This window comes from Littorina saxatilis, linkage group LG15, assembly GCF_037325665.1.
Source record: "Littorina saxatilis isolate snail1 linkage group LG15, US_GU_Lsax_2.0, whole genome shotgun sequence".
NCBI classification, from domain to species: domain Eukaryota; kingdom Metazoa; phylum Mollusca; class Gastropoda; order Littorinimorpha; family Littorinidae; genus Littorina; species Littorina saxatilis.
In genome coordinates, this window is record NC_090259.1 from 4,655,284 (window position 1) to 4,682,906 (window position 27,623).

The 27,623-nt window shown below is 40.6% G+C and overlaps 1 protein-coding gene across 1 annotated transcript in view; it reads left to right on the forward strand.

Moving 5' to 3' along the window:
* Positions 1–27,623, forward strand: part of LOC138948259 (uncharacterized) — a 486,513-nt gene that overhangs the window by 296,647 nt on the left and 162,243 nt on the right. The gene's annotated exons all lie outside the window — the stretch shown is intronic.

A 27,623-nucleotide genomic window follows, 5' to 3' on the forward strand; every position in this document is an offset into this window, starting at 1 on the left:
AGAGTTACAATTCTGAAACTGAAAAGACCGGTTTTTGATCAAGATATTTGTTTCAAGAGATTGTCCTTTGATTTTGATGGCTTGAATCAGTGCAACTGCAAATCTGGATTAATCTTTTCCAGTTATAATTATCTTTTGCAGTTATAAACTTGTTAACAGACAATAAGGCAACAAGATTTCCTTCCTGGTTTGCTTGCAGAGTTCCGTTTTGTTCTGTTTTGTGCAATAACGCATCCTTCAAGCACTTCCATGCCAAGTGACCAAAATATCGTTATTCTAGCAAAGGAACCGCTCCTGCAAATGGTATAGTACCTAGTAAACGCCCACCCAATACTTTGGGGCAACATTGGTGCATAGAAGTGGTGGGCGTATACACGGTAGTTTACGGTACATGTTTTCAAAAAGCCAATGCTGCTAATAATCTTCAATAATTATAATGATGTTCAAGATATTTCGTGGAAAATGTTGCACAGTAGTCGCCGCTTATAAAAAACACCTTGGGACCGAACAAAAGTGTTTTTAATAAGCGGCGTTTTTAATAAACGGCTGCTTGTTGAACATGTGTTGACCATGTCCATCAGTAACGAAAGGTAGGAAGACCGACGCACGCATACAAGCTAAACTGATTACACCGTACAACCGTTTTGAAACTTTACCAAAAGCATTTTAATGACAAATAAAAACGATTCCGAATATGTACATGTATCGCACATCACAGTTTGCCTAGGAATTGTTCTATGGTCACCTGATCCATGGGCTGTTTGCGCAAAAAGTCAGGGATCTCCCCTCCCATAGTGTCAGGGATCTCCCCTCCCACAGTGTCAGGGATCTCCCCTCCCATAGTGTCAGGGATCTCCCCTCCCATAGTGTCAGGGATCTCCCCTCCCATAGTGTCAGGGATCTCCCCTCCCATAGTGTCAGGGATCTCCCCTCCCATAGTGTCAGGGATCTCCCCTCCCATAGTGTCAGGGATCTCCCCTCCCATAGTGTCAGGGATCTCCCCTCCCATAGTGTCAGGGATCTCCCCTCCCATAGTGTCAGGGATCTCCCCTCCCATAGTGTCACGGATCTCCCCTCCCATAGTGTCAGGGATCTCCCCTCCCATAGTGTCAGGGATCTCCCCTCCCATAGTGTCAGGGATCTCCCCTCCCATAGTGTCAGGGATCTCCCCTCCCATAGTGTCAGGGATCTCCCCTCCCATAGTGTCAGGGATCTCCCCTCCCATAGTGTCAGGGATCTCCCCTCCCATAGTGTCAGGGATCTCCCCTCCCATAGTGTCAGGGATCTCCCCTCCCATAGTGTCAGGGATCTCCCCTCCCATAGTGTCAGGGATCTCCCCTCCCATAGTGTCAAACTTGGCAGCGTGTTCAAACCCCCTCCTCTCTAGTGCCATTGTGAGACACACCCAACATTTCAGCGCCCTCCCTCATACTTCTTGCATTCAGCTTTCGGTAGCGATCAAGCAAGTCAACTTTGTCTTTGAATGTCAGATTCATTCTTTTTACATTTAGTCAAGTTTTGACTAAATGTTTTAACGTAGAGGGGGGAATCGAGACGAGGGTCGAGGTGTATGTGCGTGTGTGTGTGTGTGTGTCTGTGTGTGTGTCTGTGTGTGTGTGTAGAGCGATTCAGACTAAACTACTGGACCGATCTTTATGAAATTTGACATGAGAGTTTTATAAATGTCTTTGATGACGTCATATCCGGCTTTTCGTGAAAGTGTAGGCGGCACTGTCACGCCCTCATTTTTTAACCAAATTGGTTGAAATTTTGGTCAAGTAATCTTCGACAAAGCCCGGACTTCGGTATTGCATTTCAGCTTGGTGGCTTAAAAATTAATTAATGACTTTGGTCATTAAAAATCGGAAAATTGTAAAAAAATTATTTTTTTTATAAAACGATCCAAATTTACGTTCATCTTATTTTCCATCATTTGCTGATTCCAAAAACATATAAATATGTTATATTTGGTTAAAAAACAAGCTCTGAAAATTAAATATATAAAAATTATTATCAAAATTAAATTTTCGAAATCAATTTAAAAACACTTTTATCTTATTCCTTGTCGGTTCCTGATTCCAAAAACATATAGATATGATATGTTTGGATTAAAAACACGCTCAGAAAGTTAAAACGAAGAGAGGTACAGAAAAGCGTGCTATCCTTCTCAGCGCAACTACTACCCCGCTCTTCTTGTCAATTTCACTGCCTTTGCCATGAGCGGTGGACTGACGATGCTACGAGTAAAATGGCATTGCGTTCAGTTTCATTCTGTGAGTTCGACAGCTACTTGACTAAATGTTGTATTTTCGCCTTACGCGACTTGTTCTTTTCTTTGAAGCTAAAGCTGAAGTTGAAGCCATTTTCAGTTTCACTGCTTATCCAGTGAGAAGAAAGACCAGACAGTGTTGAATTGTCATCTGACGGTTTACTGACAAGGGTGTGAGTTGTCATCTGACGGTTTACAAGGGTGTGATCACTGTTCACACAAACGCTGAAGTGTCTTGAGTTGTCATCTAACGGTTTACTGACAAGAATTCACGACCAGAAGGCGACTACTAACCCTCTGAGCAGAGAAAAAATGAACAAAAAGTGTTTTTATTAAACGGCCCCTGTATAACCGGCGGAATTTTACATAGGTTATATAGTGGTAAATCCGGATCGGACCAGACTGTATTTAAAAAACGGCTGTTTTTATTAAGCGCGTTTTTTATAAGCGGCGACCACTGTAATGGCATTATGACTGTGGGGTGCATCTTTTAGTCAGACACATTCAGCTGAAAGTTGATTCAGCTCACAAGGAAGTCAAACCGACAGAGTAAAAGAGATGCCTTCATGACCTAGCAACACTAAGACATAGCAACAGTCTTTTTTAAAGATGAAGATTCTAGTAGAGCCCAACTATTCTCTAAATTCAGAGTTCAGTGCACGGCCATATTATTGGTTTCAAATGCAAAAATGTGTATTATATGACACAGTCATGCACATGAATACGGGCAAGTTCTTTCGGAAATGATTGACAGTTTGATTGCTTTCTAGACCGGCATTACTGGAGGAACTCTATCCTGCCAAGATCTTATTCGAATTTTCTGGCTTGCACCCTTGTGAAATGCATCAATCCACACTCCAGTTTCGACTCGTTCCGGAGTTCCTGGGGTAGACGGCTCGCTCTTGTAAGACACGGGGCCCTTGTTGTCAAAAAAACAAAGGCCATGGTAGTAGCCGACCTTGATTTCGACCACACAGTGGTCCGCGGATACCCCAGAAACCTCGTGAAAATGAACCTTGACAGGATTAAAGGGCTCCTCCCAGCCAACCCACTGTAAGTCCTCAACGACTTTGTCAAGGATACGTCGGTGAAAATGAACGCGATCTTCTTCTTTCAACTCGAAGGCCTCAGTGCGGAATTCGCCAGTCGCAGTTTCTTTCTTTTTAATATTTTGTGGTTGCGTGACATAGTATGTTGAAGGTGGATTTTCTTTGGCATCTTGCCAAATTCCCCAGCCAGGGGGCTTGCCACGGTTTGCTAGCCGTACAACGTTGTTGCATTTAGGCTCAGCAGGTACCCATGCGTCCACTACGGTTTTGTGTTCGAACACGCCCAAATAGATCACCCCGCCGCCTTGGACTTTGCTGAAAGCTGTGATGTACTCTCTAAGTCTGAGTGTTTGCCAGCAGTAATTTACAAGCTGCTCCGTTGTCTTAACGTTTGTTGGGGGACGCATAGCCTTGGCTTGCATGTTTAAGGCTTCCTGGAACGGCTCCCAACCGTAATCTCTCCGGACAAAAACTTGAATTCCTTGTTCAAACTTAATTTCCATTTTAACGAGTGCATCCTCCTTTGTATTTTGCTGCGCACAGAGCTCTTCAACAAAAGTCGACATCTGAATGTATGTAGGATCACCCATACCTTTGTCATATGATGTTTTTGACTGAAAGTCGAGGGTACTCCAAGGTCTTTGTTTTCGTTTGAAAGGCTTGACCCGGAACACAAGATGGCGTTTGTCAAAATAAGATCTCTCAAATACGTCATGAAACAAAGATCCGTCTGATATTAGACTGCATAATTTTTGGTCTATTTTTTGATCTAATCTGTCCAGAACATTCTGATCTTGGGAGTGAATAACCACAGCTCCTCCGCAACCATTGAGCAAACTGTTGATGCATTTGTAAAACAGTTCTAGCTTTTCTTTTGGATTCGCGCTGATGATTTCTTCTACCGTACCCTCAAACTCTATTAGTGTTGTACGGGGAAGTTTTATCTTGGCACAATCTGGGCACGGTGGTGCTTTTCCTGCAAAGAAAATTCAGTTTTAAAAAGAATATATCAATTAAGTGAACTGAATCGACAAAAGCTAAAGGTCTGTGACTGAAAGAATACAAAATAAAGTATTGAGGTGAAAAAAGTGGAAATAATGTTAACATGTTCTTAACTGACCTTTTTACGTCTGCATGAAAACATTCTGACTTTGACGATACTGATGCATGGTGTCTATTTCTTTTCACAAGAGCATTAAGAAATGTAAAATCGACATTTGAAAGTCGTTTGCAAACAGCTACATTGCAAACATGATTGACTTTATTTTTAAAGTGAAAGGAAACGTGGTAAAACAAAAGATGTTCATTGTCTTTTTTTTTCAGAATCTTAAAGTATTTGTTTTTGCATTTATTGTCCTTTTGTTTCTCAGTCCATGCCTGAAGAAATAATCTTCGCCAGTCAAGGAAAGGTTTAAGAGAGCGGAAACTAATTATTGGCAATTTTTCAAAATTGGTCATTTCCCTCAATGAGCTGTGTCACCGGTTTGTTTGTTTGTTTGTTTGTTTGTTTGCTTAACGCCCAGCCGACCACGAAGGGCCATATCAGGGAGGTGCTGCTTTGACATATAACGTGTGCCACACACAAGACAGAAGTCGCAGCACAGGCTTCATGTCTCACCCAGTCACATTGTTCTGACACCGGACCAACCAGTCCTAGCACTAACCCCATAATGCCAGACGCCAGGTGGAGCAGCCACTAGATTGCCAATTTTAAAGTCTTAGGTATGACCCCGCCGGGGTTCGATGTGTCACCGGTGCGGCCTAAGCGTTTGCAAATAGCCACACACGACATTATGAAGTTTTCTATGATTCGCTGCGCGCACACCTACCCACACCCACACACACACACACACACACACACACACACACACATACGCGCGCGCGCGCGCACGCACATTCATACATGCACACGCAATCGTCCTGGACTCGATTCCTAGTCTATTTGAAAAATTTAAGTCAAAACTTAATCAAATGACAAAATACATTTTCTTCAAATCATTTGTATATACAATATGTCTTTTGCTTTCTTTTCTGGACACGTCGAGTGGGTGAAAGACCTATTGAAAAACGTCTTTATGTTCTCAAGGGTAAGCTCCATCCTTAAACTTGATGAGTTACCTGTCACGTTGTTACCCGCCATCAGTCCTCAAGAGTTTCCCAAAACAGATGGCCCTGCGTTCTTACTCACCTGGAAACACAAACACGCACATGCGTGCGAGCAAATACTCACAAATAGTATGATGCACTTCTACATTTTTAAGGTTATTGTTTTATGTGGATGAAGATGGTAAATAATGTCACTCAGAACAAAAAGAGTGTAGCTGATGCTTAACAGTCAAAGACTAATTTGAGAATAGTATTAACAATGATTAATTTATTGTACATGTAGTAGGCGATAGGATTGTGAGTAATCAGATCGTGATTATCCACACTAAGTTATGTTTGCTTCCTTGTATATTTTCCCCACAACAGCAGGGAAACGTGATGAAACATGCTTAATTAAGGATTATATGTAATAAAGTAAAATCCATTCAGTTTCATCCGGTAGACGAAATTTCATTCGTCCACCATAGAAATACAATAATAAAAATAACACTAATAAAGACTCTGGCGTTCACAAATCAGCCAAATTCTCGGAATCACACACACACACACACACACGCACACACACACACACACACACACACACACACACACACCGTCGTGGCACACACACCGTCGTGGCACACACACACACACACACCGGGGGCCCGGTAGCTCAGTTGGTAGAGCACTGGACTTGTGATCGGAACTGAGGTCGCAGGTTCGAATTCGGGCCGGGACGGACACGGGTCAACTTTATGTGCAGACCCAGAGACGGAAGCCATGTCCCACCCCCGTGTCATCACAATGGTACGTAAAAGACCTTGGTCATTCTGCCATAAGTGCAGGTGGCTGAATACACCTAAACACGCAGACACCTGGGTAGCGCGACTCCGTTGCTGCTAGCTTTCCACTGGGAGGAAGCGACCCGAATTTCCCAGCGATGGGACAATAAAGTAATGAAAATGAAATGAAAACACACACACACACACACACACACACACACACACGTACCTAAAGTGTGGATGGTTACCTAAGAGGCGGCACTGGGTGGAGTGCCTTTCTAGTGCACTTGCACTACAACAGCACTGGGTGCAGTACTCGCTCCGGCATCGAAGAATTTTGCACTAAAAAATGCACAAAATTTGACCTATTTCGTCGCCTATAGAGGACGGAAAGAATGTCATTTTGAACATTGTTATGACATTCTTTCCGTCAAAAAAGTCAATTTAACGGTGTTAAATGAAGCGACCATCCACACAATTAGGTTGCCATCCAGAGTTTAGGTTGCCATCCACGTGTGGATGGTTGCCTTATGGTGATTTAGGCAACCAAACCTGTGGAAACGGGGGTACACACACACACACACACACACACACACACACATACACACACACATACACACACACACACACACACACACTCTCAGGGTCACTGTCAGATTAAACTGGTCAGCTTATGACACTCACTGTCGTCATCTACATACTCAATCTATAAACCCAATACTCTCACTGTAGCTCAGTATATAGATCCCTCAATGCTGAACGTTAACCTTAACAGCGAGTATACATTAATTGAACCAATCAGAACGGAGAGATCTGACTAATTACTGCGCGACCACGTGCGACTCAAACAAAAGCATCTGTATGTAGCCTACATTTTTTGTTGTTCTAGCATCTCCACAATATTTTAGCATGTTTTATTGCGTTTTAAGCCTAGAAAAAGAAGGGAGTTATGGTGCATTTTCGAAACAAGCGAGTGAAAGTGATAACCGTCACAGCATTTCGTGCTTTTCACTTTCGTGACTCGCTCCGAAACTTGCATCATAACTCCCTTATTTTATCATTTCTGTGGCTCAAAACTTGGTATAACGTGAGAAAATAATGTGAAGATACTAAAACAATAACAACATTACACGCACATACTTTAGTTTTAGGTCGGGACTGGTCGCTCTGTAATTAGTCAGAGCGGAAGTGAGCCACAGTGAGAGCTTTGAATACATTTTCGATTCAATGACAATTTTCCGCATGATCAAGTAATCACTACTACTGCGGCCAGTTCGTTAGTATTAAGTTACGAACACGGAACTAACCGCCAAATTGAATTGGTTCTACTACTTTAAATTTGTTTTTGCTTTTCTAGACTGTGGCAAACCTACTTGGGGGGGGGGGGGGGGGGTTGCCAGTGGTGGTCCAGCCGGGGGGATGTTCCCCCTGGCGAAGTCAAGGGGCAGAGCCCCTTGTGGGGGTCAGGAGGCTTCGCCCCCTGAAGCTGATGGGTATGTTCAGATTGATTGATTGATGTCATATTCTGAGATAGGAAAATGGCCGCTCCTTGCATGAAACGGCATAAAATAAACACTAATCAACAACAAAAAGTAAATAAGTGAGGTACATATGTTTAGGCTATGGGGGGGGGGGGGGGGTTGCGCAACCCCTGTAACCCAACCCAACCCACCACCCCCCCCCCCCCCCCCCACCCCCGTAGTCCGGCCCTGAAAGGGACTTTACTCTGGTAAAGGCGGAATGGGAGTTGGTAGTCCCATAAATAAACTCTGCGTTATTACGGCAAAATGGCAAGCAGTGGTCTATATTCTGCCAGTCAGTGTTTGGTATAAGGTGGTAACACACACACTGAGCAGAGCAAAGCTGTTTAACACAAACACTCAGCAGAACCAGGCGCCATAACACACACATGCACTCTGCAGGCTGCAGAGAAGGCGGTATAACACACACATTCAACAGAACCAGGCAGTATGACACCCACACTCTGTAGAACGACTGAGGCGGTCTAACACAAACACTCAACAGAACCAGGCAGTATGACACACACACTCAACAGAGAGACTGATGCGGTATAACACACACACTCAACAGAACAAGGCGGCATGACACACACACTCAACAGAGAGACTGATGCGGTATAACACACACACTCAACAAAATAAGGTGGTATGACACACACACTCAACAAAATAAGGTGGTATGACACACACACTCAACAAAATAAGGTGGTATGACACACACACTCAACAAAATAAGGTGGTATGACACACACACTCAACAAAATAAGGCGGTATGACACACACACTCAACAAAATAAGGCGGTATGACACACACACTCAACAAAATAAGGTGGTATGACACACACACTCAACAAAATAAGGTGGTATGACACACACACTCAACAAAATAAGGTGGTATGACACACACACTCAACAAAATAAGGTGGTATGACACACACACTCAACAAAATAAGGTGGTATGACACACACACTCAACAAAATAAGGTGGTATGACACACACACTCAACAAAATAAGGCGGTAGGACACACACACTCAACAAAATAAGGTGGTATGACACACACACTCAACAAAATAAGGTGGTATGACACACACACTCAACAAAATAAGGTGGTATGACACACACACTCAACAAAATAAGGTGGTATGACACACACACTCAACAAAATAAGGTGGTATGACACACACACTCAACAAAATAAGGTGGTATGACACACACACTCAACAAAATAAGGTGGTATGACACACACACTCAACAAAATAAGGTGGTATGACACACACACTCAACAAAATAAGGTGGTATGACACACACACTCAACAAAATAAGGTGGTATGACACACACACTCAACAAAATAAGGTGGTATGACACACACACTCAACAAAATAAGGTGGTATGACACACACACTCAACAAAATAAGGTGGTATGACACACACACTCAACAAAATAAGGTGGTATGACACACACACACTCAACAAAATAAGGTGGTATGACACACACACTCAACAAAATAAGGTGGTATGACACACACACTCAACAAAATAAGGTGGTATGACACACACACTAAACAAAATAAGGTGGTATGACACACACACTCAACAGAACAAGGCGGTATGACACACACACTCAACAAAATAAGGTGGTAGGACACACACACACTCAACAAAATAAGGTGGTATGACACACACACTCAACAAAATAAGGTGGTATGACACACACACTCAACAGAACATACAGCCTTGTTCTGTTGAGTGTTTGTGTTCTACTGCCTTGTTCTGTTGAGTGTTTGTGTTAGACCGCCTCAGTCTCTCTGAGAGAGTAAATTTATGGTATGATTTTTGTAATTTTTAATTTTTATTTAGATGTTATGATTAATATTATATTCGAAAAAGATGAGAATTTGATTAATAAAAGAAAAATACCTAGTGTTTGTGCTCTACCGCCTTGTTCTGTTGAGTGTTTGTGTTAAATTGCCTCAGTCTCTCTAAGAAAGTAAATTAATTTAAGTACCGGTACTGATTTTTTTTCTTTATTTAAAAGTTATGATTAATATGATATTGGTTTATCTATCATGTTATTGAAAATATGAGAATTTGATTAAGAAAAGAAAAACACATATGAAGAAGGAAAAAGAGTAAACAATAAGGGTTGTACTCATACTTGTAGCAGACTGAATGCAACTGAGGTAAACAAACAAAATTAACAAAAATAATTTTTTTTTTTAAATCAGCAAAAAATCCCCACAATTGCTACTTGTTATTACTCGTTCAGTTGAGTGTTTGTATTAGATAGCCGCAGTCTCTCTGTTGAGTGTGTGTGTCATACCGCCCTATTTTGTTGAGTGTGTGTGTCATACCGCCTTATTCTATTGAGCGTTTGTGTTATACAGCCTTCTTCTGTTGAGTGTTTGTGTTATACCGCCTCAGTCTCTCTATAGATTGTGCATATGTGTCATATCGCCTTGTTCTGTTGAAAGTTTATGTTAGACCGCCTCAGTTTCTCTACAGGTTGTGTGTTTCATTCCGCCTTGTTCTGTTGAGTGTTTGTGTTAGACCGCCTCAGTCTCTCGGTTGAGTGTGTGTATCATACCGCCTTGTTCTGTTGAGTGTTTGTGTTAGACCGCCTCAGTCTCTCGGTTGAGTGTGTGTATCATACCGCCTTGTTCTGTTGAGTGTTTGTGTTAGACCGCCTCAGTCTCTCGGTTGAGTGTGTGTATCATACCGCCTTGTTCTGTTGAGTGTTTGTGTTAGACCGCCTCAGTCTCTCGGTTGAGTGTGTGTATCATACCGCCTTGTTCTGTTGAGTGTTTGTGTTAGACCGCCTCAGTCTCTCGGTTGAGTGTGTGTATCATACCGCCTTGTTCTGTTGAGTGTTTGTGTTAGACCGCCTCAGTCTCTCGGTTGAGTGTGTGTATCATACCGCCTTGTTCTGTTGAGTGTTTGTGTTAGACCGCCTCAGTCTCTCGGTTGAGTGTGTGTATCATACCGCCTTGTTCTGTTGAGTGTTTGTGTTAGACCGCCTCAGTCTCTCGGTTGAGTGTGTGTATCATACCGCCTTGTTCTGTTGAGTGTTTGTGTTAGACCGCCTCAGTCTCTCGGTTGAGTGTGTGTATCATACCGCCTTGTTCTATTGAATGTGTGTCATACCGCCTTGTTCTGTTGAGTGTGTGTATCATACCACCTTGTTCTGTTGAATGTGTGTGTCATACCGCCTTGTTCTGTTCAATGTGTGTGTCATACCTTCTTGTTCTGTTGAGTGTGTGTGTCATACCACCTTGTTCTGTTGAGTGTTTTTATGTTAGACCGCCTTGTTCTGTTGAGAGTGTGTGTGTGTGTCATAATGCCTTATTCTGTTGAGTGTGTGTGTCATACCGCCTTGTTCTGTTCAATGTGTGTGGGGGTTGCCTACAATATGTGCACTTTTTCAAAGCGTGTACCCTCTACAATTGTCACTGAAAACTTCGTGTAACAAACGTAACTGTTATGATATGGTTCTTTTTGCTTTGTTTCTGTTCTAGTTGTTTTAATTTTGGTACCTTTTCGAAGATGCTTTTTGATATATTGAACTTCGTACGGAAGTACGTGCTGAGCGATCGAGAAGAAGAAGAAGAAGTACGGAAGTGGCATATTGATCAGTTATAATAAACACGAATGTGACAGGGAAAACAACAACTACAGGCGGATGATAAAATATATGTGATCAACGTGCCTAGCAAACAAACTAAAAATACAAGAAAACAACCACACGCTTTACTTACTTGATTCTCCCTTGGCCTTGACTGCAAAGCAATCGAATTATTTTCTGATTGACTTTGGACTGATTGTGGGACAGGTCGGGGTTAGTATGGTATAGGATTGTCGGTCTCCGGTGTAACACACCGTCTTGACCCCCACCTTAAACTGGGGATGGTTTGGGTTACGGAATGAGATGGAAGCCGTCTTTTATAGCATCATCTTCATGATCAGTCCTTTGATTGAGTTAATCTTAATGTGGACTTGAGGAAAGAAAAGTCAGACACCCTTCTCCAGGCTTTCCAGTTGGGGGCCATCGTCAGGAAAGGACACATGCGTCCAGTCCTCGATATTGTCGGACCAGTTCTTGTGTTAATCTTGCGTTTGCGTCCTTCCTCGACGGCGCCTTGTATTATGGCTTTAGGGAGAATGTCACACCTTGTGACGTCTCCAAACCATTCTTTTGACCTGATGGTTGTCATTAGAGGTTCTAATTCTTAAGTGGCCTACGATTTTCTTGACCAAGGACCGCACACAGTCATTGGTCTTGTGCTCTATATATGATTTTCGGAGCAGTTTCCTCAGTTACTTGGTCTTGAATGCCTGGATTCTACTTCCAACGTCAGACAGCTGAACCCATGGCTCGCAATTGTACAGATGAATGTAAACAACTAGCGACCTGAAGAGCTTGAATTTTGTTTGGAAGCTGATGTTGTTTTTTCACTCACTGTCAACGACTGCTGTGGCTGTAAACATCCGTTTTTGGATTTATAGTGTACATTTTGTAAAGCAGATTGGCTCCCTTATACTTTAAATTGATAACTTCTTCCAGGGGCTCTTTATTTATGATTATCAGTGTTGGTGGTGGCACTGGTGATTTTCGTGCAGTTCACCATGATCTTTAAACTTTGCCGTACTAATGTTCATCCTAAAAGCGCAGAGGGGTGGGTAGAGGGGTGGGTCAGAACGAGATGTTACACCGGTTGATGACGTAAGCATTTTTTGCACTCAGCGAGCATGAGCAACGATCGTGGCTGTGCTTGGTATATTATGGAGGTCAGGATAACCGAGTTAGAGTAACCAATCAGGTAGCTTATCCCAGGATGACTAATTCACAAACATTCTTTTATGGGGACAATAATGTATCATGTGAATTTAGTTTGTGTAACTACAATGTCTGTTCGGCTCTTCGTCGTCACTACTTTAAGTCTCTCTGAACACTGACATATAGGATATGGATTACCGGGAACTACCTTCTGGTTTCTCATCTTCAACGACAAACGGTAAACGTGTACATGTATAAGTGTTCATGCGTGTGAGGGCGATCGGAAGAGAGAGAGAGAGAGAGAGAGAGAGAGAGAGAGAGAGAGAGAGAGAGATAGATAAAGAGAGATAAAGAGAGAGATAGAAAGACAGATTTGTGTGTGTGTGTGTGTGTGTGTGTGTGTGTGTGTGTGTGTGTGTGTGTGTGTGTGTGATTTTTTTTGTATAAGAGCACAATCGTTTTAGAAAAAAAACCCAATATCCTGGTTGCCTTCTGTGGTGGGTGCAATGGGACTTTTTGCAAATATATATCTCAACCATAATGTTTTGTTATGCGTGAATTTGCAGGGATAGTCTTACCCCATGTAAAAGCCTGTACACATCTGAGGTTGTCAGCCGAATCGTTTACACGAGAAGTACTCTGCCTTGAATAATGATCTTAACTCTGGTCTCTTTGTATCAATCTCGTGGAGGCTTCTGTGAACATGCAAACACAAACAGGAAATAATTGATTCACATGTTATCTCCCACTACTTTTATTTGACGAATTTGTTTTTATTACAATGATCTGCGTCTATTTTGAAAACTCTAGTTTCTATTTTTAGAAAAAAACCTGCACATGGCAGTTCTGTGCAAGTGATCATTCTGTTTTGAACTTTAATGTCTTGTGTGTTTCCATTACGCATGTACACAAACCATTGTTTACTTGATTTTTTTCATGTTAACTGATGACACAACTCTGAAATAATAGACAATCGAACTCTAAGTGTCATGTTCTTTTGAATACGTGTGTTCATTGTGGTGCATTTGAACTGAATAACAGTTTCATTGATCGTTCTTACTATACAGAGTTTCCAGACAAAGAGCTCAGTCCGGAAGCACAAAGGACACATCGCAATTTACTCGGAGGTGAGGAAGAATAAGAGCATGTGAAAATGTTGGAATCAAGAATCAGTATGTTATAAATTAACAATGTCGCTTAAATGTTCCCAACCGTTCCTCTATTTTTGACACCATTTGTAGAACTCAAGTGTGGCTTTAACACGAAGATAATATTTTTTTCAGTGAATGTAAGCTTAGCGAATATCTCCAAGGTTGGTGTGCGTGAACTTCAGTGCTAGTGTGTACATGATAATTCCACAAGTACGACTTTCATGTTCTCTTCAAAATGCATTCTTTTATTCTTGCCTGTTGTGTCTCTTGTCCACTTCAAATGCAATTGGTTTTTTGCTCGTTAAAATATGTTCGTAATGACTCTCCGAAATTGCTAGTGACACGAGCGCTTTCCTATGGGGGTAACATTGAAACCGGTTGTATTTGTGTTGTTTAAAAAAGATCAGACACCGATTGACACACAAACAAAATTTCGCTAATATGTTGCATGTGATATCTTTAGAGAGTGATGAAACAAGTATGAAAAAAATGAGAGAAATCAATCGAACAGATTTTATGCTACGTTTTTTTTTAAATCATGACATGCCAAGATTCAGATAAACGAGGGTTGGATAGTTCAATTGGATTTCTGCCCGATCAGTTACAACCACAAGACTAGCTGTGACCTACTTTGGAATGTGTATTAAACCCTGGTTTACGCGTGTTGCAATGATGTATTTCTATTTGAACTATGTAACGTGTCTTTTCGATATGGCTGGAAATAGCGTAATAACGTGACGTTTTTGTTGGCTAAAAATATATCAATTGTTTTATTCACTTTAACATATTCCATGGAGCATCCGAGCGATTTCAACTACACAATGACACAATGCCGAGCAGGATCTCTACAATCACAATACAAAAAATGAAAACAATTGACCGTGACATTTATGCACAGATCTGCACAACGTACCATTACCCCTATGTTGAAAAATGACTCCAGAATAATAATAATAATAATGCAAACTTTTATAGCGCTATTCTAGAAAAATGTCTACTCTTAGCGCTTTACAATACATACATCGACCAAGCATACTATACACGCACAGGCAAAGAAACCGACCAAACATAACCAACAAACTATACATGCACAGGCAAAGAAAACGACCAAACATACAATACACGCACAGGCAAAGATAACGACCAAACATAAACAAACATACTATGACCAAACATAACCAACATACAATACACGCACAGGCAAAGATAACAATCAGCACATGTAGTAATTACTGACAACAAGCTTACAGAAGAGGTAAAGGTGATCGTACTCTGAAAAGTATGCATGTTGAGTGATATGTAAGCACTGTTTTAAACTGTTCATCATCTGCCATGTCTGAAAAAACGATACAAGTGTATCTCCATGAAGTTTAAAAAAATTCCATTAAAATCATTTGCATTAGGACGTAACCCTTAACCGTGCGTGCGTGTGTTGGGTGGGATTAATTCATCAATAGATGAAGCAGTTTTTGCATTGGCAATTTTATCAGTGGCATTTTTGGTGTCACCCTGAATTTAATGTGCCTCGCATGTGTATATACTGTATAATTTTTTTCGATTTTACTCTGACTGGGAATGCTGTTTTTCAGACAATTCAAAACAACTCGTCCAAAATGTCGAGCGTGAAGGCGCATGCCTCTTGTTTGACTATGACATGTTTTACGACCCAGAGGATGCAGAGGACAACGCCAACGAGGGTACGTGTTATTAAATGACATTTTCTTAAAGGTGTACTTTCTTAGAAGCCATTTTGGGAAAGTCCCTCAAATAAACCGGATTTGTATAAGTTCAAGGGAATATACTGTAATTAAGTCACACCTGCAATGATTTTCTTGAACGTGCTCTGCAATTCCTTAACTAAATTAGATACATTTTTATCGGCGAGCAGGATTCTTCGACAAACCCACCCTGAGAAAGGAGTCCCGACTTCCGTTTGTCGTCAAACATAATTATTCAGTTCTGATGGGTATGCATTTGTTAAAAACAAACAATAACTCATCGTTGGATTCGGGAATCTGTAATCCAACTGTTACATACAGATTCCATGCTGCACATTACTAAAACGCATTAAACACACTGTCTATTTGAGAATATAGAACATTTGTAGGCATCGCTCGATTGTAGTGAGTAGTCGACTAAACAATGCAAAGCCTATAACAAAACTTGTCATTATGATTATCATGATGATACCAAAAATAACTTTACTGAGAAAAAACCAAAACCAGTATGGGCTCAAATGAAAACATAAGAGATGAGAAAATATATGAATGGTCTGATTCTAAGACCCTCAGGACAAATCGGATTTGTTTGCATTTTTCATGGGATGATACCTACTTCTTCAACGCGGGGGCAAGGGAGCTAACCCACTTTGTAAGGATTACTGAAATAGTTTAGCTAGAGTTCTCAAAAACACAATCAGTGATTCCTCGACCTTTAAAAAAAAAGAGATAAATGTGACGATTCGGAAATGTTTACACCAGGCACGTTAACGAAAGATAAATACTATTTATATAGTAGAGTGAATGCACAAAACATTTGACAAGAAACTTAGACCAAATCAAGATGCATTTGCTGACCCCGAATAAGTGCAAAAGAACTATTTTTGTGTGGATCAGTATCGTGCTTGCAGTTCACACCTTGTTGCCTGTTGGAACAAACACATACAAAGGAGCCTTATGTGTAAAATACCTTCTGTTTCAGATGGCAGTAAGGTTGAGATGCAGCTTCGGAAAGAAAAAGTATCTCATCAAAACACTGTGCTACTACAGCTGTTTAGAGATTTTGCCAATAACAATCCAGTGTCTATCTGGCTATCGCAAACTTTGCAATGGGATCTCAATTTACCAATGACGACATCGCCTCCCGACATCCCCGGTTTTGTTCAAGTGTTCATGCTTTGTGTTGGGTATCCGCCCGTTCTTTTGTCGCTCTATGAGACGGACGGCAGTACGATCGATGTTGAATCTTACACTGAGGACCTTGCTTACCAACTGCACGATAACATTCTGAAGTATTGTTGTGTCGACTTCCATGTATTACCTTGCAGTATGACGTGCGCTAATTTCACAGCGTCTTCTTTGAGAGCAACAATTGAACTGGAGTTAAAGACTGTGGGGAGATATTTCAAGAGCCAAACCCTCCTACTTGACCAAGAAAGCTTTTTTGAACTAAAAAATGCCACGACAGCACTTGTGGGAGCAACATTTGTTCCATGTCTTTTGGAATCTACCCAAGAAGAAAAGGTGAAGTTTGCACCCTATTCGGTGTTATTGTTTGTTATTCTGCATAAATGAGATTACGACGAAATCAGTTAGTTTCAGATTAATAATGCTATTCTATATATTTGTTACACTTTAGTACTGTAAGGGTCAGTCCAGTATGTTTGCTGACATTTTACAGGTAGATTTGTATTTATTATTGCACTAATGTAAGCATAGAAACACGCTAGCATGTTTCACAAATTGTTTAAGTTGTCAAGTTGAACGGAGTCTTAGTCATAAAAGTGTATTCATTGCAATTAAGTCAAATATACTTTTATGACAAAAAACAAATGTCTGCGACTGAACGTTTCACTCTATCAACTCTAATCACTATTTTGTAATTAACCAGAAGTGTCTGTGGACCGCAGAATGATGATATCACCAGAACTAGAATGTAAAGATCACTTTATTTAGCCACCGTATATAGGATTGAAGCTAAATAAGTAATACTGCCCCCAGAATGCTCCAGATGAAATTGTGTTTATTCTCCAAAGAACTGAAGATAATCATCCGATCCGGCCTTCAGTGTTTACAGATTAAGCTTTTGAAAGTAACCCGTGTGTTTGTGATGAAATTCTGACAGTTGTGGCTGTTCCTCATGGGTAAGAAGAGCAGGGATGCCCTGTCCGAACTGATTGAAAGGCTGCATGATGAGGGTCGATACGAGATCGTCTGTCATCCCGGCGCACCCTTTAATGACAAGATCGTGACCCTTGAGGCAGCTAAACGAATTAGTTTCACTCAAGACGTCAAAGTAAAATGTGCAGCTGCTGAAGAGCACTCTTGTTTGGAGTAAGTCTTTGTTTTGCTTTGCTTGTTTGTTTGTTGTTACTTGTTCTCTCCACTCAGCGCGTGATGCAATTAGTTTTATGTTTCAAGTTTCAAGTTTTTTATTAGTCCATAACCCCTGGGGGCATTTTGAACAATAAATACAATCAATACAATCATGATATATGCTAATATAATAAATAAATAAAAATTAAAAAGATTATGAAAAACTGTTACAGATTCTATTAATAAAGTCCAAAATATTCTTTAGCAATTTCTTTTTGTTAGTAGCAAACAACTTTTTAAATTTAAGTGCATTAGGTTTTTTCCAATAGTAAGGTGGTAACAACTCAGCTCTTTCTTCTTTGAAAAAATCACAGACAAATAGGGGCGGGGATATAGCTCAGTTGGTAGCGCGCTGGATTTGTATTCAGATGGCCGCTGTCAGCGTGAGTTCGATCCCAGGTTCGGCGGAAATTTATTTCACAGAGTCAACTTTGTGTGCAGACTCTCTTCGGTGTCCGAACCACCCCCCGTGTATACTACATTGGGTGTGCACGTTAAAGATCCCACGATTGACAAAAGGGTCTTTCCTGGCAAAATTGCTTAGGCACAGTTAATAATTGTCTACCATACCCGTGTGACTTGGAATAAGGCCGCGAAAGGTAAATATGCGCCGAAATGGCTGCAATCTACTGGCCGTATAAAATTTCATCTCACACGGCATCACTGCAGAGCGCCTAGAACTGTACCCACGGAATATGCGCGATATAAGCCTCATTGATTGATTGATTGACATAAATAATGGAATTCATCACCTATGTCTTGTGATACACATTTGGTGCAAGTTCTTTCTGACCTCGGGATGTTAAGGTAACGTTCTTTCTGTACAGGCAAATTGTTGTTTAATGTTCTGAACTTCATCATTGCAACACATTGCTGATATGGCAGGTGTGTGACATAGTCTTCACATGCAAAAATATCTTTAAACATTTGATAATTCCAAAACATATTTTTTGTTCCAATTTCTGTAAACCATTTATGGATATACTGGTCATACAAGCTTCTTTTTACTTTCTGTTTAAACCATGCGCTTGAATACTGAACATTGTCTTGAGAAGTCCAAAGGCCAGGGAGACCAATTTCATTTAAGGTTTTTTCAATAAAACATAAATAATCAGATTTGATCTGAGCAAACACATTGTTGGACTCATTTTCGTAGCCAACTAAAACATTCATTCCCGTGTCATTTCATTCAAACTGTATATGCTATTAAAGGCCTTTCACTTGGCTATCTGCCACACGTTTCGGGTCTAAGATTTCTGTTATAGGAATCACGTGACCACCGCCGAAGTAAAGGTACCCCCAAAATCGACCTGACAAAAACTTCAGGTAATAATTAAAAAATCTAAAAAAATTCCTAATAGGCAAATCATTTATCTATTCAGAACAGGTTGTTCTGGTTTACTTTCTTGCGTATCGCTTGTGTTATGTCATTTCTATTGATGCAGTTGTGAAGCGCATGAGCAGTAGAAAATTAGAGGTTTTTGAGTCCATTTTGAGGGGTACTATGACAAAACCGCTTAATAAATTTCAGCAATGAGTGAATGGATTGCTTCGAAACTGACGCACGTCTGGTAAAATCTCACATTGTTACAGAAAAAGTTTTAAAACGTGTCATACATTTTTTTAATGTATTTATTTTTTATTCCCTAATATGTTTACAAATTGTATGGTTGATCTATGTTGGACATATGCTTCAACATGTACAATACTTCTATCAAATCAATTTTAAATATATGTAAGTATATGCAGTTGGATATATGTCTGAAACATGTAGTAATATAAACAATCAATCAATCAATCAATATGAGGCTTATATCGCGCGTATTCCGTGGGTACAGTTCTAAGCGCAGGGATTTTTATTTTTTAATTTTTATTTTATGCAATTTATATCGCGCACATATTCAAGGCGCAGGGATTTATTTATGCCGTGTGAGATGGAATTTTTTTTTACACAATACATCACGCATTCACATCGGCCAGCAGATCGCAGCCATTTCGGCGCATATCCTACTTTTCACGGCCTATTATTCCAAGTCACACGGGTATTTTAGTGGACATTTTTATCTATGCCTATACAATTTTGCCAAGAAAGACCCTTTTGTCAATCGTGGGATCTTTAACGTGCACACCCCAATGTAGTGTACACGAAGGGACCTCGGTTTTTCGTCTCATCCGAAAGACTAGCACTTAAACCCACCACCTAGGTTAGGAAAGGGGGGAGAAAATTGCTGACATTTCAACATAACACTTTATTCTCTCCACAGGCAGCTTCAGGATCACGTGCACAAAATGACGGATGCACGTTTGCGACTCAACGTTGAAATGAGCACAACTTCATTGACTGAAGGTAATCAAATTCAGGTGTACTTTATTTCATTGTATTACACAAGCAATAGCCTGGAATATTGTATAACGCATACAGACCGATCGAATGCTTATTTAAATCATAAATACAAGCGCGTGTTCAGGGTTTACTCAGTTTATCCAATGCGTTATCAGACCCACGTGTGACGCACTTTGCTAGTGCATGCTATATTTGTCTTGATTAGAAACTATTTCTTACCTTTCCATTGTTATCTAATCAGAATTTGTTTTTGTTTTTAGATTTCAAAACTGAGCACAATAACGAGGCTATGATGTAACTGTTTGCGCTACATGAAATATATACTTTGAAAAATGACCGATGATCAGAGAGAAGAGTACGTTTGTTTTCTAGTGAAAAGGTTCAAACGAAAGGATTTTAATAATAATAATAATAATAATTATAATAATAATAATAATAATAATAATAATAATTGTCAGTAAGTACTAGTGTCACATGACTGATGTGAACCAGTTGATTGGCTAATGGCAATGCGCTTAAAACTGTTAGCGCACTCTTGGAGTGCGCTAACTTTTCCACAAAGCGTATTCTTCTGCCCTTTGCCTGAGCGAGACTGTACTCTCATCCTCAGAATTAATTAATAACATGTAGCTTATATTCTCCACAATACCAAATGACCATAAATTTCCTGCGGCTCAATTAAAGAAGAACTGTTTTTTTTTGACAGATTGCATGTGCCTGTGCCACAGTACAGCCCACTGATCTAAAAATAGAAGCCGCTGTGTCTCATCTCATTTTCGATAGATTCTTCTCATATGCCGTGTTAGTGGCATGTAGCTTACCAAATGTATACAATTCCCAACGGCTAACAGAAAACACAAATGTTATTCCAATAACGTAATAGCTAGACCAGCATTTGGAAGTCGACTGACTCGATCTACTAAGTCATACGTAGTAGACTACACTGAAATACGACTGAATCAGCTCAGTAAATGAATGGTTTCCGAATTATTATTTTAAGGCAACAACAATCGGAATCGAAAACATGTAGGGTTCAGAACGTTCTTACCATGTGTAAGACTTATTACCAGCCTGCCTCATGCGTGCAGACTCAGTGCAACGTGACGAGCAATTTTTGTTTTTGAAATGAGACTGCAGTGGTTCGATTGCCCTAGCAGACGACATAAACCCCGCTCAGCAAATTAACATGTTGGGCAAATGTGAACGATAAAACGATGGGGATATAATACGTGTAGGGTTCAGAGCATTCTTATCGTTCATATTTAGTACCAGACTCCCCGATGAGTGAAGATATAACACGAGAAACATGCCACATTTATTTAGAAAATGTGCTAACCGTCGACCTTGGGGGGAGTCAATTCAAGGGGAGTCACTCTGCACAGTCAATCTGTCGAAGCTCGAAGAAGGTTTCGAATCGCAAATAACTAAGAGCACAGTCCTTTCTCCGAGTTTAAATGAGGTTTCTATGAAAAATCATCACTTTTTAGCTTAACCGGCTACACTGGAATTTACCAACAGAAATTAAAACTAGAATTTGCGTGTGACGAAAGCACGACACACTTTTTGTTTGTTTGTTTATTTGTTGCTTAACGTCCAGCCGACTACGCAGAGCCATATCAGGACGAGGAAGGGGGGGATGAAGGGGGCCACTTGTCAAGCGATTCCTGTTTACAAATGCACTAACCCATTACTTGTGTCCCAGCAAGCTTTAGTAAAACTAAATTAATACCTACTGGAAGATTACCAGTTTCCAGTATGTTAAAATAGGCTTAACCTATCTACTGCTGGACTTACATCAGAACACTAACAGATTAAACTATACATGAATCGCGAGACAAGCGGCAAGAGAAGAGATTTTTGGAAAAAATACAGGTGAATGAGCAAGAAGGCAGAAAAAAGAAAAGAATTCATGAAGAAAAAGAGAGCATGACAGGAAAGAGGAACCAAAAGTCTACCTAACAGCAAACTAGAAAGCTCCTGCGGTTCCAAAAACAGGAGGGGCCTTTAATTTCATAACCGCAGTGCCCCACTGCGGGAACGACACACTTGAGACAGCCCACACAAAAGTAGATCTGACACAAACCTGACCACACAGTTACGCCTATCCAAATGCGCGTTGCAAAATGTGCGTTTTGAATCTTCTTTTTTCTCTGGCGGTACTGACAATATCGTTATTGAAACAATCCCAGTGCACTAAGGGATTTATAGAGCAAATCTCGAAAATAATTATTGAACTCAGCGCTTCGTTCAATAATGAATTTTCTCGATTTGCTCTATAAATCCCTTAGAGCACTGGGATGTCTCAATAACTTAAATAATAATAATAATAATAATTGTCAGTAAGTACTGGTGTCACATGACTGATGTGAACCAGTTGATTGGCTAATGGCGATGCGCTTTTCCACAGAGCGTATTCTTCCGCCCTTTGCCTAAGCGAGACTGTGCTCTCATCCTCAGAATTAATTAATCACATGTAGCTTATATTATCCACAATACCAAGTGACCATAAATTCCCTGCTTCTCAATTAAAGCAGAAGTGGTTTTTTTTCTGACAGATTGCATGTGCCTGTGCCACAGTGCCCCTGATCTAAATATAGAAGCCGCTGTATTTCATCTCATTTTTGCCGACCAGCATAGATTCTTCTCTTATGCCGTGTTAGTGGCATGTAGCTTATCATCCACATTACCAAATGATGAGTTAGTATACAATTCCCAGCGGCTAACAGAAAACAAAAGTGTTATTCCGATAATGTACCAGCTACTGAGCTAGACCAGCATTTGGAAGACTGACTTAATGTATGTATGTATGTATGTATGTATGTAGGTATGTATGTAGGTATGTATGCATGTGTATTGGTGTGTCGGTGTGTCAGGTGTGCAAGAAAAAAGGGTATTTTTTATCATGGGTTTTATGAATTTTCTTCTCTTATTCTTTTATAATTATTAATTAAGTAGATGTGTACTGCCGGGCAGTACATACCCCAAGCGAAGGAGCCATCATTGAGAGAGAGAGAGAGAGAGAGAGAGAGAGAGAGAGAGAGAGAGAGAGAGAGAGAGAGAGAGAGAGAGAGAGAGAGAGAGAGAGAGAGAGAGAGAGAGAGAGAGAGAGAGAGAGAGAGAGGTAGGTTCCACACCTAGAAATCTTGTCAGTTGTTGTGGTTGTTGTTGTGGCTGTTGTGTTTGTTGTTGTTGTTTTGATGACAATACTGTCCTTTTTTGTGTGTAATGTTCTTGTTGTTGTTTTGTTGTTATTGTTTCATACTTGTTTACTCTATCTCTCTCTCTCTCTCTCTCTCTCTCTCTCTCTCTCTCTCTCTCTCTCTCTCTCTCTCTCTCTCTCGTCCAACATCTCGTGCTACCAGATTTCATGTACACCAAGATTACCTGATTACAAGCAAATGACGAAGTCTCGTCCAACATCTCGTGCTACGAGATTTCATGTACACCTAGATTACCTGATTACAAGTAAATAACGAAGTCTCGTCCAACATCTCGATATCTTCAGTAAGGGACAACGGACCTTTTCACAAATGTTCATAAAAATCGGTTGAGAAATGGAAAATAACGGTTTTTAATGGATTTTTGTTGTTGGTGGTTGTGGTGGTGGTGTCGTTGTAGTTGTTGTTGTTGTTGTTGTTATTGTTAGTGGTGGTGGTGGTGGTGTTGTTGTTGTTTTGTTGTTGGTGGTGGTGGTGTCGTTGTAGTTGTTGTTGTTGTTGTTGTTGTCGTCGTCCATCATATCAACCAACTCACCAGGATTGCAAGTAATTCACGGTGTCTCTTACAACATCTCGTTGTTGGTGGTTGTGGTGGTTGTGGTGGTGGTGTCGTTGTAGTTGTTGTTGTTGTTGTTGTTGTTGTTAGTGGTGGTGGTGGTGGTGTTGTTGTTTTTTTGTTGTTGGTGGTGGAGGTGTTGTTGTTGTTGTCGTTGTTGTTGTTGTTGTTCGTCCATCATATCAACCAACTCACCAGGATTGCAAGTAATTCACGGTGTCTCTTACAACATCTCTTAAGAATAGCTATATAAACGCTATTGTGTTTTCATCGTATGCTGCGATGAAAACACAATAGCTGTTAATCTTTCCTCGGAAAATGCAGTGCTTTGGATGGTAAATGCATATATGTTTGGCAGAGAGAGAGAGAGAGAGAGAGAGAGAGAGAGAGAGAGAGAGAGAGAGAGAGAGAGAGAGAGAGAGAGAGAGAGAGCGATTACAAGCAAATGACGAAGTCTCGTCCAACATCTCGTGCTACGAGATATGATGTACACCTAGATTACCTGATTACAAGTAAATAACGAAGTCTCGTCCAACATCTCGTGCTACCAGATTTCATGTACACCAAGATTACCTGATTACAAGCAAATGACGAAGTCTCGTCCAACATCTCGTGCTACGAGATATGATGTACACCTAGATTACCTGATTACAAGTAAATAACGAAGTCTCGTCCAACATCTCGTGCTACCAGATTTCATGTACACCAAGATTACCTGATTACAAGCAAATGACGAAGTCTCGTCCAACATCTCGTGCTACGAGATTTGATGTACACCTAGATTACCTGATTACAAGTAAATAACGAAGTCTCGTCCAACATCTCGATATCTTCAGTAAGGGACAACGGACCTTTTCACAAATGTTCATAAAAATCGGTTGAGAAATGGAAAATAACGGTGCTACGAGATTTGATGTACACCTAGATTACCTGATTACAAGTAAATAACGAAGTCTCGTCCAACATCTCGATATCTTCAGTAAGGGACAACGGACCTTTTCACAAATGTTCATAAAAATCGGTTGAGAAATGGAAAATAACGGTTTTTAATGGATTTTTGTTGTTGGTGGTTGTGGTGGTGGTGTCGTTGTAGTTGTTGTTGTTGTTGTTGTTGTTGTTAGTGGTGGTGGTGTTGTTGTTTTTTTGTTGTTGGTGGTGGAGGTGTTGTTGTTGTTGTTGTTGTTGTTGTCGTCGTCCATCATATCAACCAACTCACCAGGATTGCAAGTAATTCACGGTGTAACTTACAACATCTCGTTGTTGGTGGTTGTGGTGGTTGTGGTGGTGGTGTCGTTGTAGTTGTTGTTGTTGTTGTTGTTGTTGTTAGTGGTGGTGGTGGTGGTGTTGTTTTTTGTTGTTGGTGGTGGTGGTGTTGTTGTTGTTGTTGTTGTTGTTGTTGTTGTTGTCGTTGTCGTCGTCCATCATATCAACCAACTCACCAGGATTGCAAGTAATTCACGGTGTCTCTTACAACATCTCGTGCTACCAGATTTGATGTACACAAAGACTTTAGCTTGGAAATGGAATCCTCAAGTTTGACGTCATGGAAGATGTCATAACATTTTGAATTCAGCTCCTTGTGTTGAAGAGAATGATGTCATGAGTTTGACGTCATGAGTTTTGATTGTCTTCTTGACCTGGGTTTGACCTCCTTCTTTGTTATGACTTAGAAATTGGAAGCGCTTGTAACTGCCGTTGTCGATGTCGGATCAAAACGATTTATGTCTTAAAACCTTCCTGGGATCAATAACATTGCCTGTGCCAATTTTTGTTGTAGTCGAGTCAAAACTGTGAAAGTTTTAGGGGTTCTAACACACACACACACACACACACACATCATTTGGTTGAAATCAACTCTAGTGTGGGACCAACCTAGCTTCGCTCGCTTCGCTCGCTTCGCTTGGATTAATGACCTATATGTGCTGATGACCAATTTAATTTCCTTTGTTGGATCAATAAAATGTTATGAGTTATGAGTTATGAGTTCGATCGACTCTGTCATACGTAGCAGACTACACTGAAATACGACTGCATCAGTTCAGTAAATGAATGGTTTCCGAATTATTATTTCAAGGCAAGAACAATCGTAATCGAAAACGTGTAGGGTTCAGAACGTTCTTACCATATATAAGACTTATTACTATCCTGCCTCATGGGTGCAGACTCAGTGCAGACCGCAGTGGTTCGATTGCCCTATAAATCCCTTAGTGCACTGGGATGTCTCAATAACTTAAATACTACTACTACTACTACTACTAATAATAATAATAATTAAGTAGAAGTGCAGTGCCTTCGGCACGACCTGGCACTGCATACCCCAAGCGAAGGAGCCATCATTGAGAGAGAGAGAGAGAGAGAGAGAGAGAGAGAGAGAGAGAGAGGTTCCACACCTAGAAATCTTGTCAGTTGTTGTGGTTGTTGTTGTGGCTGTTGTGTTTGTTGTTGTTGTTGTTTTGATGACAATACTGTCCTTTTTTGTGTGTAATGTTCTTGTTGTTGTTTTGTTGTTATTGTTTCATACTTGTTTACTCTCTCTCTCTCTCTCTCTCTCTCTCTCTCTCTCTCTCTCTCTCTCTCTCTCTCTCTCTCTCTCTCTCTCTCTCTCTCTCTGTTTATGATATCTTTCCTCGGAAAATGCAGTGCTTTGGATGGTAAATGCATATATGTTTGGCAGAGAGAGAGAGAGAGAGAGAGAGAGAGAGAGAGAGAGAGAGAGAGAGAGAGAGAGAGAGAGAGAGAGAGAGAGAGAGAGAGCGATTACAAGCAAATGACGAAGTCTCGTCCAACATCTCGTGCTACGAGATATGATGTACACCTAGATTACCTGATTACAAGTAAATAACGAAGTCTCGTCCAACATCTCGTGCTACCAGATTTCATGTACACCAAGATTACCTGATTACAAGCAAATGACGAAGTCTCGTCCAACATCTCGTGCTACGAGATTTGATGTACACCTAGATTACCTGATTACAAGTAAATAACGAAGTCTCGTCCAACATCTCGATATCTTCAGTAAGGGACAACGGACCTTTTCACAAATGTTCATAAAAATCGGTTGAGAAATGGAAAATAACGGTTTTTAATGGATTTTTGTTGTTGGTGGTTGTGGTGGTGGTGTCGTTGTAGTTGTTGTTGTTGTTGTTGTTAGTGGTGGTGGTGGTGGTGGGGGTGTTTTTTTGTTGTTGGTGGTGGAGGTGTTGTTGTTGTTGTTGTTGTTGTTGTTGTTGTCGTCGTCCATCATATCAACCAACTCACCAGGATTGCAAGTAATTCACGGTGTCTCTTACAACATCTCGTTGTTGGTGGTTGTGGTGGTGGTGTCGTTGTAGTTGTAGTTGTAGTTGTAGTTGTTGTTGTTGTTGTTGTTGTTAGTGGTGGTGGTGGTGGTGTTGTTTTTTGTTGTTGTTGGTGGTGGAGGTGTTGTTGTTGTTGTTGTTGTCGTTGTCGTCGTCCATCATATCAACCAACTCACCAGGATTGCAAGTAATTCACGGTGTCTCTTACAACATCTCGTGCTACCAGATTTGATGTACACAAAGACTTTAGCTTGGAAATGGAATCCTCAAGTTTGACGTCATGGAAGATGTCATAACATTTTGAATTCAGCTCCTTGTGTTGAAGAGAATGATGTCATGAGTTTGACGTCATGAGTTTTGATTGTCTTCTTGACCTGGGTTTGACCTCCTTCTTTGTTATGACTTAGAAATTGGAAGCGCTTGTAACTGCCGTTGTCGATGTCGGATCAAAACGATTTATGTCTTAAAACCTTCCTGGGATC